The 17491-nt window shown below is 46.6% G+C and overlaps 1 protein-coding gene across 1 annotated transcript in view; it reads left to right on the top strand.

The window, feature by feature from the left end:
* Positions 1 to 17491, top strand: part of KLHL1 (kelch like family member 1) — a 1526090-nt gene that overhangs the window by 1488994 nt on the left and 19605 nt on the right. The window lies entirely within an intron of this gene.

The following is a 17491-nucleotide window of genomic DNA, read 5'->3' as shown; positions in this document are numbered from 1 at the left end:
GCTAGCTTAGGAATGTGAAGCCGGGGAGCTGAACTGATAACTAGAGGCATAACATATTCTTGGCAGACAGGCAGGCAGGCCAGGCCGGGCACCGCGCTGCTTGGCAGAAAGTAAGTGAAGGGTCAGGGATGCGGGAGGGGCTGCATCGCTCCTCGGAGTGGTTTCAGGAGACTGGAGCTTGAATCTGGTGTCCGGGCCCTTATGAGGCCTAGAAACGGGGACAATTCGGTGAATTAACGTGCATAATGTAAAACGTTGGCAACATAGGCCTAATACTCGTTGCTTTCACGAGGACTGGATGACTGGCATACTAACGTTGGACACAACTATAATTGCATCTTTATTCGTCAAGGGGGAACATATGCATATCGATCATGCACATACAACATATAATGGGGAACACGTAGGGACACATGACAAGGCAAAATTCAATTTTCCTCAAGATACTGAGGTACTCATGCAGGGATCATAGAGCCAATGCCAGAGTGCAACTCCTGCAGGCCCTTTACTTCCTTTTCAGGGTATTTTGGGAGTCTCTGGGGCCAAAAACGTTTTAAAAGTTGTGTTTACTATGAAGATGTCATGGTTCTTTGTTTCTTTCAAAGACACCCAAAAAAAGCTAGGGCTTTTGGATTGGGGATTACTGATAAATTTTATTGAGAAGGCAGTTGAGAGCTTATTTGAGCCTTTACAGAGGCAAAAGTGGAAGAAGCATTGCCCTTATGATCATGCAGCATGTTTTAGGCCCCTGTATCACTACAGCTGCCCTGCTGCCACCCCACCTTTGGCCAACCAACGTGGAATTTCACAAGCTTTTTGAAGATCAGTGTTTGAATGGCATCAGCTGTATTACAAAGGCCGCTTTGTGAAGATATGTCAAACATGGGCTTTTTTCATCCTCCCAAATGAATGATCATGATTTGCAGGTTGAGGACATGATCAAACCAAATACAAGACATTTTATATGATGGTAACCAATCTACTTGATGTTATCAGATGATCTCAATCAAAAATACCGCAAGGACTTTTTCTTGTAATGTTAGCCCATGTTGTATTCTATATAATGATGGAATTCCCAGTAATGGATGTGTTACATTGCTTTGTTTACCTTATCTCTCATCACATTCGTTGTCACCTTATTTTCATTTCTGACCCTGATTTAACTCTTTGAGTAGGAATGACTGCCTTTCTCTTTATACTCCAGGCCCTATCAGGAGAAGCAGTGTGCTTACCATTCTCATCATTTCAATTTCTCTTCTTCTTCCATCAACCTAAAAAGATTTCTCATGGGTTTATTTCCGCTTGTCCTCAGTCCTAAGAAGAAATATTTAATGCATCCTGTGCAGAACTGTGGATTCTTAGAGTAGTTTCCTTTTCTGAAGGTAATCAAAAAGGGGACTCAACAGACCTTTCAATTGTGCAGTAATTGACAATAATCTCCATTGGAAAGAAACACCCTTAGCAAAAAAAAAAAAACGTTTGTTGGTTGGTAATTTTTTTGTAATGGCTAAAGGACTTTTCACTAAAAATGATACCATGATTTTGATCAACGATGATGCATACATAAATCAAAGTTTGCATAGATATTTTTGATTGTTTAGGATAAATTAATAGTAACTTTGCTGGTTTGAGTTTAATATAGTTGATGTCTGAGATCCAAATTTGAACAAAGTGTAGGGTTTAGTCTGGATGAAAAACAACATTAGGAGACAATAACTTACTATAAGACTGTGTATGGCCAATGGTGTGAGTAGTATATGTTCCCTGATGACCCAAGGATAACTCCAAGGTGTTCTAAGTAAAGATTAAAATGTGTCAGGGCCAGAGTGGAACCTGGTTGTATCCTTGTGTCAAGGTAATAGATCTGATTAAGAAGTCTCTTTACAGCTATTGAGAGTGCTTAATCAGATAAGATTTAAATAAATTAAGAAATAAAATATCAACACCTGTGTGCTCTTTGAGGAGATTGATCAATTTGGAATGATTTACCATGTCAAAGCAGCTGATAAATCAAAAAGAAAAAGCCATTCAAATTTCCGTTGTCAAACATTTGAAGTGCGTCATCAACAACCTGGAATAATGCAGTATAAATACAAAAACCTTGTCTCAGACTTCCTTTATCAAATATTGATTGTCATAGAAATGCTGTTCACAGTGCAAGACTACACAGCAGCCCTTTGTAAGGAAGCAAAGTCCTCAGACAGGCTAGTAGTTGAGTCCTCAGCCAGACTCTGGTTTCTTGTTGTCCAATGTTGCCTGGAACCACAGTCCATAACCAATCTGTGGTTCCACCCTTATATGCTGCTTGGTGTGAGATCACAGCATTCACAAAGGGTTTGAGCAGCTATTTGAGAGATTTGGCCAATTTACATACAATCCAGAAAAAAACTCTGCTTCAAGGATTAATTCACTTGATTGGTCCAATAGGACAAGAGCTAATAACACAGATCTGTTGCGATGTGTACAGAAATTTGATCTGAGAAGTGGCTGAATTGTTTCCTCTTAACAAAAGCCAACAATAACAACTCCTAGAAAGTTGCTTTATTTGAAGATGCCATTCACTGTGTGTTCTCTTTAAGAGCTGGCAACTCATTAGGAAAGCCAATCATGCATTTATTTTAAATGTTATTTGAGGTGCTGACATCTTGATTGTGCATGATAAGGGAGATAGGTCAAAGGTTATTCACAGGCATCATTGCCATGGTGTCAATATTAACATTTGTAGTGTCAGAATGTATCACATCTTATGCCTTGACACTACTTGATCTTCTGCATAAAATTGCATTTTTTTTAGCATTCTCCAGACCATTATCTCTGTGCTTCATCTTGGTGACCTATTTTTTCCCTAACCCTCTTCCTTTATGTCTTTGTTAACAAGCACGAAGCAGTGGCATAAATATAGTAAGAATATTTAAAAATATGGACTATAGAAATGACCAATCCCAAAATTTGTAAATAGTTTGAGAACAATATTCTTCACTTTTTTAAATCTATTTTTTCCAATAGGACCCACAGTCTCCTGTCTTCAATTATTAGGATTATTTACAACAAGGGGTGGTGATGGACAGAGTCTCTGAATTAAGCAGAGTACTCTCACCCAGTCAAGAGACCAGGGCTAGATCCAACACCGTTTTTTAGCTCATTGCACCATCCCAGTTTCAGAACCTGGCTGTATGCAAATTAGTCTGTCCCTGGCCCAGTGCATCATGGGAACAGGGCAGACCAGACTACAAAAGCCAATTCTTGCACGGGGAAGGAAACAAGCTTCCGGGGACCGGTTTCTGCCATTTCAGGCGTCTTCGGCCCGGCTTGCTTGAATCCTGATGGTGCAATGAGCAAGGGACTCACATCTGAGTATACCCTTCCACGCTTAGGGTGGACAAAATTATTTACAACAAGGGGTGGTGATGGACAGAGTCTCTGAATTAAGCAGAGTACTCTCACCCAGTCAAGAGATCAGGGCTAGATCCAACACCGTTTTTTAGCTCATTGCACCATCCCAGTTTCAGAACCTGGCTGTATGCAAATTAGTCTGTCCCTGGCCCAGTGCATCATGGGAACAGGGCAGACCAGACTACAAAAGCCAATTCTTACACTGGGAAGGAAACAACTGCACCATCAGGATTCAAGCAAGCCGGGCCGAAGAGGCTGAAATGCCAGAAACCGGTCCCCGGTAGCTTGTTTCCTTTCCAGTGTAAGAATTGGCTTTGTAGTTTGGTTTGCCCTGTTCCCATCATGCACTGGGACAGGAACAGACTAATTTGCATACAGCCAGGTTCTGAAACTGGGATGATGCAGTGAGCTAAAAAACGGTGTTGGATCTAGCCCTGATCTCTTGACTGGGTGAGAGTTTTCTGCTTAATTCAGAGACTCTGTCCATCACCACCCCTTGTTGTAAAATATTTTGTCCATCCTAAGCGTGGAAGGGTATGCTCAGACATGAGTCCCTTGCTCACTGCACCATCAGGATTCAAGCAAGCCGGGCCGAAGAGGCTGAAATGCCAGAAACCGGTCCCCGGTAGCTTGTTTCCTTTCCAGTGTAAGAATTGGCTTTGTAGTTTGGTTTGCCCTGTTCCCATCATGCACTGGGACAGGAACAGACTAATTTGCATACAGCCAGGTTCTGAAACTGGGATGATGCAGTGAGCTAAAAAACGGTGTTGGATCTAGCCCTGATCTCTTGACTGGGTGAGAGTTTTCTGCTTAATTCAGAGACTCTGTCCATCACCACCCCTTGTTGTAAAATATTTTGTCCACCCTAAGCGTGGAAGGGTATGCTCAGACTTGAGTCCCTTGCTCACTGCACCATCAGGATTCAAGCAAGCCGGGCCGAAGAGGCTGAAATGCCAGAAACTGGTCCCCGGTAGCTTGTTTCCTTTCCAGTGTAAGAATTGGCTTTGTAGTTTGGTTTGCCCTGTTCCCATCATGCATTGGGACAGGAACAGACTAATTTGCATACAGCCAGGTTCTGAAACTGGGATGATGCAGTGAGCTAAAAAACGGTGTTGGATCTAGCCCTGATCTCTTGACTGGGTGAGAGTTTTCTGCTTAATTCAGAGACTCTGTCCATCACCACCCCTTGTTGTAAAATATTTTGTCCACCCTAAGCGTGGAAGGGTATGCTCAGACATGAGTCCCTTGCTCACTGCACCATCAGGATTCAAGCAAGCCGGGCCGAAGAGGCTGAAATGCCAGAAACCGGTCCTCGGTAGCTTGTTTCCTTTCCAGTGTAAGAATTGGCTTTGTAGTTTGGTTTGCCCTGTTCCCATCATGCACTGGGACAGGAACAGACTAATTTGCATACAGCCAGGTTCTGAAACTGGGATGATGCAGTGAGCTAAAAAACGGTGTTGGATCTAGCCCTGATCTCTTGACTGGGTGAGAGTTTTCTGCTTAATTCAGAGACTCTGTCCATCACCACCCCTTGTTGTAAAATATTTTGTCCACCCTAAGCGTGGAAGGGTATGCTCAGACATGAGTCCCTTGCTCACTGCACCATCAGGATTCAAGCAAGCCGGGCCGAAGAGGCTGAAATGCCAGAAACCGGTCCCCGGTAGCTTGTTTCCTTTCCAGTGTAAGAATTGGCTTTGTAGTTTGGTTTGCCCTGTTCCCATCATGCACTGGGACAGGAACAGACTAATTTGCATACAGCCAGGTTCTGAAACTGGGATGATGCAGTGAGCTAAAAAACGGTGTTGGATCTAGCCCTGATCTCTTGACTGGGTGAGAGTTTTCTGCTTAATTCAGAGACTCTGTCCATCACCACCCCTTGTTGTAAAATATTTTGTCCACCCTAAGCGTGGAAGGGTATGCTCAGACATGAGTCCCTTGCTCACTGCACCATCAGGATTCAAGCAAGCCGGGCCGAAGAGGCTGAAATGCCAGAAACCGGTCCCCGGTAGCTTGTTTCCTTTCCAGTGTAAGAATTGGCTTTGTAGTTTGGTTTGCCCTGTTCCCATCATGCACTGGGACAGGAACAGACTAATTTGCATACAGCCAGCTTCTGAAACTGGGATGATGCAGTGAGCTAAAAAACGGTGTTGGATCTAGCCCTGATCTCTTGACTGGGTGAAAGTTTTCTGCTTAATTCAGAGACTCTGTCCATCACCACCCCTTGTTGTAAAATATTTTGTCCACCCTAAGCGTGGAAGGGTATGCTCAGACATGAGTCCCTTGCTCACTGCACCATCAGGATTCAAGCAAGCCGGGCCGAAGAGGCTGAAATGCCAGAAACCGGTCCCCGGTAGCTTGTTTCCTTTCCAGTGTAAGAATTGGCTTTGTAGTTTGGTTTGCCCTGTTCCCATCATGCACTGGGACAGGAACAGACTAATTTGCATACAGCCAGGTTCTGAAACTGGGATGATGCAGTGAGCTAAAAAACGGTGTTGGATCTAGCCCTGATCTCTTGACTGGGTGAGAGTTTTCTGCTTAATTCAGAGACTCTGTCCATCACCACCCCTTGTTGTAAAATATTTTGTCCACCCTAAGCGTGGAAGGGTATGCTCAGACATGAGTCCCTTGCTCACTGCACCATCAGGATTCAAGCAAGCCGGGCCGAAGAGGCTGAAATGCCAGAAACCGGTCCCCGGTAGCTTGTTTCCTTTCCAGTGTAAGAATTGGCTTTGTAGTTTGGTTTGCCCTGTTCCCATCATGCACTGGGACAGGAACAGACTAATTTGCATACAGCCAGGTTCTGAAACTGGGATGATGCAGTGAGCTAAAAAACGGTGTTGGATCTAGCCCTGATCTCTTGACTGGGTGAGAGTTTTCTGCCTAATTCAGAGACTCTGTCCATCACCACCCCTTGTTGTAAAATATTTTGTCCACCCTAAGCGTGGAAGGGTATGCTCAGACATGAGTCCCTTGCTCACTGCACCATCAGGATTCAAGCAAGCCGGGCCGAAGAGGCTGAAATGCCAGAAACCGGTCCCCGGTAGCTTGTTTCCTTTCCAGTGTAAGAATTGGCTTTAAGTTTGGTTTGCCCTGTTCCCATCATGCACTGGGACAGGAACAGACTAATTTGCATACAGCCAGGTTCTGAAACTGGGATGATGCAGTGAGCTAAAAAACAGTGTTGGATCTAGCCCTGATCTCTTGACTCGGTGAGAGTTTTCTGCTTAATTCAGAGACTCTGTCCATCACCACCCCTTGTTGTAAAATATTTTGTCCACCCTAAGCGTGGAAGGGTATGCTCAGACATGAGTCCCTTGCTCACTGCACCATCAGGATTCAAGCAAGCCGGGCCGAAGAGGCTGAAATGCCAGAAACCGGTCCCCGGTAGCTTGTTTCCTTTCCAGTGTAAGAATTGGCTTTGTAGTTTGGTTTGCCCCGTTCCCATCATGCACTGGGACAGGAACAGACTAATTTGCATACAGCCAGGTTCTGAAACTGGGATGATGCAGTGAGCTAAAAAACGGTGTTGGATCTAGCCCTGATCTCTTGACTGGGTGAGAGTTTTCTGCTTAATTCAGAGACTCTGTCCATCACCACCCCTTGTTGTAAAATATTTTGTCCACCCTAAGCGTGGAAGGGTATGCTCAGACATGAGTCCCTTGCTCACTGCACCATCAGGATTCAAGCAAGCCGGGCCGAAGAGGCTGAAATGCCAGAAACCGGTCCCCGGTAGCTTGTTTCCTTTCCAGTGTAAGAATTGGCTTTGTAGTTTGGTTTGCCCTGTTCCCATCATGCACTGGGACAGGAGCAGACTAATTTGCATACAGCCAGGTTCTGAAACTGGGATGATGCAGTGAGCTAAAAAACGGTGTTGGATCTAGCCCTGATCTCTTGACTGGGTGAGAGTTTTCTGCTTAATTCAGAGACTCTGTCCATCACCACCCCTTGTTGTAAAATATTTTGTCCACCCTAAGCGTGGAAGGGTATGCTCAGACATGAGTCCCTTGCTCACTGCACCATCAGGATTCAAGCAAGCCGGGCCGAAGAGGCTGAAATGCCAGAAACCGGTCCCCGGTAGCTTGTTTCCTTTCCAGTGTAAGAATTGGCTTTGTAGTTTGGTTTGCCCTGTTCCCATCATGCACCTGGACAGGAACAGACTAATTTGCATACAGCCAGGTTCTGAAACTGGGATGATGCAGTGAGCTAAAAAACGGTGTTGGATCTAGCCCTGATCTCTTGACTGGGTGAGAGTTTTCTGCTTAATTCAGAGACTCTGTCCATCACCACCCCTTGTTGTAAAATATTTTGTCCACCCTAAGCGTGGAGGGGTATGCTCAGACATGAGTCCCTTGCTCACTGCACCATCAGGATTCAAGCAAGCCGGGCCGAAGAGGCTGAAATGCCAGAAACCGGTCCCCGGTAGCTTGTTTCCTTTCCAGTGTAAGAATTGGCTTTGTAGTTTGGTTTGCCCTGTTCCCATCATGCACTGGGACAGGAACAGACTAATTTGCATACAGCCAGGTTCTGAAACTGGGATGATGCAGTGAGCTAAAAAACGGTGTTGGATCTAGCCCTGATCTCTTGACTGGGTGAGAGTTTTCTGCTTAATTCAGAGACTCTGTCCATCACCACCCCTTGTTGTAAAATATTTTGTCCACCCTAAGCGTGGAAGGGTATGCTCAGACATGAGTCCCTTGCTCACTGCACCATCAGGATTCAAGCAAGCCGGGCCGAAGAGGCTGAAATGCCAGAAACCGGTCCCCGGTAGCTTGTTTCCTTTCCAGTGTAAGAATTGGCTTTGTAGTTTGGTTTGCCCTGTTCCCATCATGCACTGGGACAGGAACAGACTAATTTGCATACAGCCAGGTTCTGAAACTGGGATGATGCAGTGAGCTAAAAAACGGTGTTGGATCTAGCCCTGATCTCTTGACTGGGTGAGAGTTTTCTGCTTAATTCAGAGACTCTGTCCATCACCACCCCTTGTTGTAAAATATTTTGTCCACCCTAAGCGTGGAAGGGTATGCTCAGACATGAGTCCCTTGCTCACTGCACCATCAGGATTCAAGCAAGCCGGGCCGAAGAGTCTGAAATGCCAGAAACCGGTCCCCGGTAGCTTGTTTCCTTTCCAGTGTAAGAATTGGCTTTGTAGTTTGGTTTGCCCTGTTCCCATCATGCACTGGGACAGGAACAGACTAATTTGCATACAGCCAGGTTCTGAAACTGGGATGATGCAGTGAGCTAAAAAACGGTGTTGGATCTAGCCCTGATCTCTTGACTGGGTGAGAGTTTTCTGCTTAATTCAGAGACTCTGTCCATCACCACCCCTTGTTGTAAAATATTTTGTCCACCCTAAGCGTGGAAGGGTATGCTCAGACATGAGTCCCTTGCTCACTGCACCATCAGGATTCAAGCAAGCCGGGCCGAAGAGGCTGAAATGCCAGAAACCGGTCCCCGGTAGCTTGTTTCCTTTCCAGTGTAAGAATTGGCTTTGTAGTTTGGTTTGCCCTGATTCCCATCATGCACTGGGACAGGAACAGACTAATTTGCATACAGCCAGGTTCTGAAACTGGGATGATGCAGTGAGCTAAAAAACGGTGTTGGATCTAGCCCTGATCTCTTGACTGGGTGAGAGTTTTCTGCTTAATTCAGAGACTCTGTCCATCACCACCCCTTGTTGTAAAATATTTTGTCCACCCTAAGCGTGGAAGGGAATGCTCAGACATGAGTCCCTTGCTCACTGCACCATCAGGATTCAAGCAAGCCGGGCCGAAGAGGCTGAAATGCCAGAAACCGGTCCCCGGTAGCTTGTTTCCTTTCCAGTGTAAGAATTGGCTTTGTAGTTTGGTTTGCCCTGTTCCCATCATGCACTGGGACAGGAACAGACTAATTTGCATACAGCCAGGTTCTGAAACTGGGACGATGCAGTGAGCTAAAAAACTGTGTTGGATCTAGCCCTGATCTCTTGACTGGGTGAGAGTTTTCTGCTTAATTCAGAGACTCTGTCCATCACCACCCCTTGTTGTAAAATATTTTGTCCACCCTAAGCGTGGAAGGGTATGCTCAGACATGAGTCCCTTGCTCACTGCACCATCAGGATTCAAGCAAGCCGGGCCGAAGAGGCTGAGATGCCAGAAACCGGTCCCCGGTAGCTTGTTTCCTTTCCAGTGTAAGAATTGGCTTTGTAGTTTGGTTTGCCCTGTTCCCATCATGCACTGGGACAGGAACAGACTAATTTGCATACAGCCAGGTTCTGAAACTGGGATGATGCAGTGAGCTAAAAAACGGTGTTGGATCTAGCCCTGATCTCTTGACTGGGTGAGAGTTTTCTGCTTAATTCAGAGACTCTGTCCATCACCACCCCTTGTTGTAAAATATTTTGTCCACCCTAAGCGTGGAAGGGTATGCTCAGACATGAGTCCCTTGCTCACTGCACCATCAGGATTCAAGCGAGCCGGGCCGAAGAGGCTGAAATGCCAGAAACCGGTCCCCGGTAGCTTGTTTCCTTTCCAGTGTAAGAATTGGCTTTGTAGTTTGGTTTGCCCTGTTCCCATCATGCACTGGGACAGGAACAGACTAATTTGCATACAGCCAGGTTCTGAAACTGGGATGATGCAGTGAGCTAAAAAACGGTGTTGGATCTAGCCCTGATCTCTTGACTGGGTGAGAGTTTTCTGCTTAATTCAGAGACTCTGTCCATCACCACCCCTTGTTGTAAAATATTTTGTCCACCCTAAGCGTGGAAGGGTATGCTCAGACATGAGTCCCTTGCTCACTGCACCATCAGGATTCAAGCAAGCCGGGCCGAAGAGGCTGAAATGCCAGAAACCGGTCCCCGGTAGCTTGTTTCCTTTCCAGTGTAAGAATTGGCTTTGTAGTTTGGTTTGCCCTGTTCCCATCATGCACTGGGACAGGAACAGACTAATTTGCATACAGCCAGGTTCTGAAACTGGGATGATGCAGTGAGCTAAAAAACGGTGTTGGATCTAGCCCTGATCTCTTGACTGGGTGAGAGTTTTCTGCTTAATTCAGAGACTCTGTCCATCACCACCCCTTGTTGTAAAATATTTTGTCCACCCTAAGCGTGGAGGGGTATGCTCAGACATGAGTCCCTTGCTCACTGCACCATCAGGATTCAAGCAAGCCGGGCCGAAGAGGCTGAAATGCCAGAAACCGGTCCCCGGTAGCTTGTTTCCTTTCCAGTGTAAGAATTGGCTTTGTAGTTTGGTTTGCCCTGTTCCCATCATGCACTGGGACAGGAACAGACTAATTTGCATACAGCCAGGTTCTGAAACTGGGATGATGCAGTGAGCTAAAAAACGGTGTTGGATCTAGCCCTGATCTCTTGACTGGGTGAGAGTTTTCTGCTTAATTCAGAGACTCTGTCCATCACTACCCCTTGTTGTAAAATATTTTGTCCACCCTAAGCGTGGAAGGGTATGCTCAGACATGAGTCCCTTGCTCACTGCACCATCAGGATTCAAGCAAGCCGGGCCGAAGAGGCTGAAATGCCAGAAACCGGTCCCCGGTAGCTTGTTTCCTTTCCAGTGTAAGAATTGGCTTTGTAGTTTGGTTTGCCCTGTTCCCATCATGCACTGGGACAGGAACAGACTAATTTGCATACAGCCAGGTTCTGAAACTGGGATGATGCAGTGAGCTAAAAAACGGTGTTGGATCTAGCCCTGATCTCTTGACTGGGTGAGAGTTTTCTGCTTAATTCAGAGACTCTGTCCATCACCACCCCTTGTTGTAAAATATTTTGTCCACCCTAAGCGTGGAAGGGTATGCTCAGACATGAGTCCCTTGCTCACTGCACCATCAGGATTCAAGCAAGCCGGGCCGAAGAGTCTGAAATGCCAGAAACCGGTCCCCGGTAGCTTGTTTCCTTTCCAGTGTAAGAATTGGCTTTGTAGTTTGGTTTGCCCTGTTCCCATCATGCACTGGGACAGGAACAGACTAATTTGCATACAGCCAGGTTCTGAAACTGGGATGATGCAGTGAGCTAAAAAACGGTGTTGGATCTAGCCCTGATCTCTTGACTGGGTGAGAGTTTTCTGCTTAATTCAGAGACTCTGTCCATCACCACCCCTTGTTGTAAAATATTTTGTCCACCCTAAGCGTGGAAGGGTATGCTCAGACATGAGTCCCTTGCTCACTGCACCATCAGGATTCAAGCAAGCCGGGCCGAAGAGGCTGAAATGCCAGAAACCGGTCCCCGGTAGCTTGTTTCCTTTCCAGTGTAAGAATTGGCTTTGTAGTTTGGTTTGCCCTGTTCCCATCATGCACTGGGACAGGAACAGACTAATTTGCATACAGCCAGGTTCTGAAACTGGGATGATGCAGTGAGCTAAAAAACGGTGTTGGATCTAGCCCTGATCTCTTGACTGGGTGAGAGTTTTCTGCTTAATTCAGAGACTCTGTCCATCACCACCCCTTGTTGTAAAATATTTTGTCCACCCTAAGCGTGGAAGGGTATGCTCAGACATGAGTCCCTTGCTCACTGCACCATCAGGATTCAAGCAAGCCGGGCCGAAGAGGCTGAAATGCCAGAAACCGGTCCCCGGTAGCTTGTTTCCTTTCCAGTGTAAGAATTGGCTTTGTAGTTTGGTTTGCCCTGTTCCCATCATGCACTGGGACAGGAACAGACTAATTTGCATACTGCCAGGTTCTGAAACTGGGACGATGCAGTGAGCTAAAAAACGGTGTTGGATCTAGCCCTGATCTCTTGACTGGGTGAGAGTTTTCTGCTTAATTCAGAGACTCTGTCCATCACCACCCCTTGTTGTAAAATATTTTGTCCACCCTAAGCGTGGAAGGGTATGCTCAGACATGAGTCCCTTGCTCACTGCACCATCAGGATTCAAGCAAGCCGGGCCGAAGAGGCTGAAATGCCAGAAACCGGTCCCCGGTAGCTTGTTTCCTTTCCAGTGTAAGAATTGGCTTTGTAGTTTGGTTTGCCCTGTTCCCATCATGCACTGGGACAGGAACAGACTAATTTGCATACAGCCAGGTTCTGAAACTGGGATGATGCAGTGAGCTAAAAAACGGTGTTGGATCTAGCCCTGATCTCTTGACTGGGTGAGAGTTTTCTGCTTAATTCAGAGACTCTGTCCATCACCACCCCTTGTTGTAAAATATTTTGTCCACCCTAAGCGTGGAAGGGTATGCTCAGACATGAGTCCCTTGCTCACTGCACCATCAGGATTCAAGCAAGCCGGGCCGAAGAGGCTGAAATGCCAGAAACCGGTCCCCGGTACCTTGTTTCCTTTCCAGTGTAAGAATTGGCTTTGTAGTTTGGTTTGCCCTGTTCCCATCATGCACTGGGACAGGAACAGACTAATTTGCATACAGCCAGGTTCTGAAACTGGGATGATGCAGTGAGCTAAAAAACGGTGTTGGATCTAGCCCTGATCTCTTGACTGGGTGAGAGTTTTCTGCTTAATTCAGAGACTCTGTCCATCACCACCCCTTGTTGTAAAATATTTTGTCCACCCTAAGCGTGGAAGGGTATGCTCAGACATGAGTCCCTTGCTCACTGCACCATCAGGATTCAAGCAAGCCGGGCCGAAGAGGCTGAAATGCCAGAAACCGGTCCCCGGTAGCTTGTTTCCTTTCCAGTGTAACAATTGGCTTTGTAGTTTGGTTTGCCCTGTTCCTATCATGCACTGGGACAGGAACAGACTAATTTGCATACAGCCAGGTTCTGAAACTGGGATGATGCAGTGAGCTAAAAAACGGTGTTGGATCTAGTCCTGATCTCTTGACTGGGTGAGAGTTTTCTGCTTAATTCAGAGACTCTGTCCATCACCACCCCTTGTTGTAAAATATTTTGTCCACCCTAAGCGTGGAAGGGTATGCTCAGACATGAGTCCCTTGCTCACTGCACCATCAGGATTCAAGCAAGCCGGGCCGAAGAGGCTGAAATGCCAGAAACCGGTCCCCGGTAGCTTGTTTCCTTTCCAGTGTAAGAATTGGCTTTGTAGTTTGGTTTGCCCTGTTCCCATCATGCACTGGGACAGGAACAGACTAATTTGCATACAGCCAGGTTCTGAAACTGGGATGATGCAGTGAGCTAAAAAACGGTGTTGGATCTAGCCCTGATCTCTTGACTGGGTGAGAGTTTTCTGCTTAATTCAGAGACTCTGTCCATTACCACCCCTTGTTGTAAAATATTTTGTCCACCCTAAGCGTGGAAGGGTATGCTCAGACATGAGTCCCTTGCTCACTGCACCATCAGGATTCAAGCAAGCCGGGCCGAAGAGGCTGAAATGCCAGAAACCGGTCCCCGGTAGCTTGTTTCCTTTCCAGTGTAAGAATTGGCTTTGTAGTTTGGTTTGCCCTGTTCCCATCATGCACTGGGACAGGAACAGACTAATTTGCATACAGCCAGGTTCTGAAACTGGGATGATGCAGTGAGCTAAAAAACGGTGTTGGATCTAGCCCTGATCTCTTGACTGGGTGAGAGTATTCTGCTTAATTCAGAGACTCTGTCCATCACCACCCCTTGTTGTAAAATATTTTGTCCACCCTAAGCATGGAAGGGTATGCTCAGACATGAGTCCCTTGCTCACTGCACCATCAGGATTCAAGCAAGCCGGGCCGAAGAGGCTGAAATGCCAGAAACCGGTCCCCGGTAGCTTGTTTCCTTTCCAGTGTAAGAATTGGATTTGTAGTTTGGTTTGCCCTGTTCCCATCATGCACTGGGACAGGAACAGACTAATTTGCATACAGCCAGGTTCTGAAACTGGGATGATGCAGTGAGCTAAAAAACGGTGTTGGATCTAGCCCTGATCTCTTGACTGGGTGAGAGTTTTCTGCTTAATTCAGAGACTCTGTCCATCACCACCCCTTGTTGTAAAATATTTTGTCCACCCTAAGCGTGGAAGGGTATGCTCAGACATGAGTCCCTTGCTCACTGCACCATCAGGATTCAAGCAAGCCGGGCCGAAGAGGCTGAAATGCCAGAAACCGGTCCCCGGTAGCTTGTTTCCTTTCCAGTGTAAGAATTGGCTTTGTAGTTTGGTTTGCCCTGTTCCCATCATGCACTGGGACAGGAACAGACTAATTTGCATACAGCCAGGTTCTGAAACTGGGATGATGCAGTGAGCTAAAAAACGGTGTTGGATCTAGCCCTGATCTCTTGACTGGGTGAGAGTTTTCTGCTTAATTCAGAGACTCTGTCCATCACCACCCCTTGTTGTAAAATATTTTGTCCACCCTAAGCGTGGAAGGGTATGCTCAGACATGAATCCCTTGCTCACTGCACCATCAGGATTCAAGCAAGCCGGGCCGAAGAGGCTGAAATGCCAGAAACCGGTCCCCGGTAGCTTGTTTCCTTTCCAGTGTAAGAATTGGCTTTGTAGTTTGGTTTGCCCTGTTCCCATCATGCACAGGGACAGGAACAGACTAATTTGCATACAGCCAGGTTCTGAAACTGGGATGATGCAGTGAGCTAAAAAACGGTGTTGGACCTAGCCCTGATCTCTTGACTGGGTGAGAGTTTTCTGCTTAATTCAGAGACTCTGTCCATCACCACCCCTTGTTGTAAAATATTTTGTCCACCCTAAGCGTGGAAGGGTATGCTCAGACATGAGTCCCTTGCTCACTGCACCATCAGGATTCAAGCGAGCCGGGCCGAAGAGGCTGAAATGCCAGAAACCGGTCCCCGGTAGCTTGTTTCCTTTCCAGTGTAAGAATTGGCTTTGTAGTTTGGTTTGCCCTGTTCCCATCATGCACTGGGACAGGAACAGACTAATTTGCATACAGCCAGGTTCTGAAACTGGGATGATGCAGTGAGCTAAAAAACGGTGTTGGATCTAGCCCTGATCTCTTGACTGGGTGAGCGTTTTCTGCTTAATTCAGAGACTCTGTCCATCACCACCCCTTGTTGTAAAACATTTTGTCCACCCTAAGCGTGGAAGGGTATGCTCAGACATGAGTCCCTTGCTCACTGCACCATCAGGATTCAAGCAAGCCGGGCCGAAGAGGCTGAAATGCCAGAAACCGGTCCCCGGTAGCTTGTTTCCTTTCCCGTGTAACAATTGGCTTTGTAGTTTGGTTTGCCCTGTTTCCATCATGCACTGGGACAGGAACAGACTAATTTGCATACAGCCAGGTTCTGAAACTGGGATGATGCAGTGAGCTAAAAAACGGTGTTGGATCTAGCCCTGATCTCTTGACTGGGTGAGAGTTTTCTGCTTAATTCAGAGACTCTGTCCATCACCACCCCTTGTTGTAAAATATTTTGTCCACCCTAAGCGTGGAAGGGTATGCTCAGACATGAGTCCCTTGCTCACTGCACCATCAGGATTCAAGCAAGCCGGGCTGAAGAGGCTGAAATGCCAGAAACCGGTCCCCGGTAGCTTGTTTCCTTTCCAGTGTAAGAATTGGCTTTGTAGTTTGGTTTGCCCTGTTCCCATCATGCACTGGGACAGGAACAGACTAATTTGCATACAGCCAGGTTCTGAAACTGGGATGATGCAGTGAGCTAAAAAACGGTGTTGGATCTAGCCCTGATCTCTTGACTGGGTGAGAGTTTTCTGCTTAATTCAGAGACTCTGTCCATCACCACCCCTTGTTGTAAAATATTTTGTCCACCCTAAGCGTGGAAGGGTATGCTCAGACATGAGTCCCTTGCTCACTGCACCATCAGGATTCAAGCAAGCCGGGCCGAAGAGGCTGAAATGCCAGAAACCGGTCCCCGGTAGCTTGTTTCCTTTCCAGTTTAAGAATTGGCTTTGTAGTTTGGTTTGCCCTGTTCCCATCATGCACTGGGACAGGAACAGACTAATTTGCATACAGCCAGGTTCTGAAACTGGGATGATGCAGTGAGCTAAAAAACGGTGTTGGATCTAGCCCTGATCTCTTGACTGGGTGAGAGTTTTCTGCTTAATTCAGAGACTCTGTCCATCACCACCCCTTGTTGTAAAATATTTTGTCCACCCTAAGCGTGGAAGGGTATGCTCAGACATGAGTCCCTTGCTCACTGCACCATCAGGATTCAAGCAAGCCGGGCCGAAGAGGCTGAAATGCCAGAAACCGGTCCCCGGTAGCTTGTTTCCTTTCCAGTGTAAGAATTGGCTTTGTAGTTTGGTTTGCCCTGTTCCCATCATGCACTGGGACAGGAACAGACTAATTTGCATACAGCCAGGTTCTGAAACTGGGATGATGCAGTGAGCTAAAAAACGGTGTTGGATCTAGCCCTGATCTCTTGACTGGGTGAGAGTTTTCTGCTTAATTCAGAGACTCTGTCCATCACCACCCCTTGTTGTAAAATATTTTGTCCACCCTAAGCGTGGAAGGGTATGCTCAGACATGAGTCCCTTGCTCACTGCACCATCAGGATTCAAGCAAGCCGGGCCGAAGAGGCTGAAATGCCAGAAACCGGTCCCCGGTAGCTTGTTTCCTTTCCAGTGTAAGAATTGGCTTTGTAGTTTGGTTTGCCCTGTTCCCATCATGCACTGGGACAGGAACAGACTAATTTGCATACAGCCAGGTTCTGAAACTGGGATGATGCAGTGAGCTAAAAAACGGTGTTGGATCTAGCCCTGATCTCTTGACTGGGTGAGAGTTTTCTGCTTAATTCAGAGACTCTGTCCATCACCACCCCTTGTTGTAAAATATTTTGTCCACCCTAAGCGTGGAAGGGTATGCTCAGACATGAGTCCCTTGCTCACTGCACCATCAGGATTCAAGCAAGCCGGGCCGAAGAGGCTGAAATGCCAGAAACTGGTCCCCGGTAGCTTGTTTCCTTTCCAGTGTAAGAATTGGCTTTGTAGTTTGGTTTGCCCTGTTCCCATCATGCACTGGGACAGGAACAGACTAATTTGCATACAGCCAGTTTCTGAAACTGGGATGATGCAGTGAGCTAAAAAACGGTGTTGGATCTAGCCCTGATCTCTTGACTGGGTGAGAGTTTTCTGCTTAATTCAGAGACTCTGTCCATCACCACCCCTTGTTGTAAAATATTCAATTATTAGGAAGCTCATATGTTGAGGCTAAAGTGTTGAAATACAAATAAAAAATCTGTCAACGTCACAAGAAGCTTTCCAACATGGCTTAATAGGGCCATTTTTTTGGTGCATACTCATTGTCCCCAGGT

This window comes from Lissotriton helveticus, chromosome 8 (assembly GCF_964261635.1).
Source record: "Lissotriton helveticus chromosome 8, aLisHel1.1, whole genome shotgun sequence".
Lineage (NCBI taxonomy): Eukaryota > Metazoa > Chordata > Amphibia > Caudata > Salamandridae > Lissotriton > Lissotriton helveticus.
Note: the sequence above shows the minus strand (reverse complement) of the source record. Positions and strands in the feature narration are given on the sequence as shown.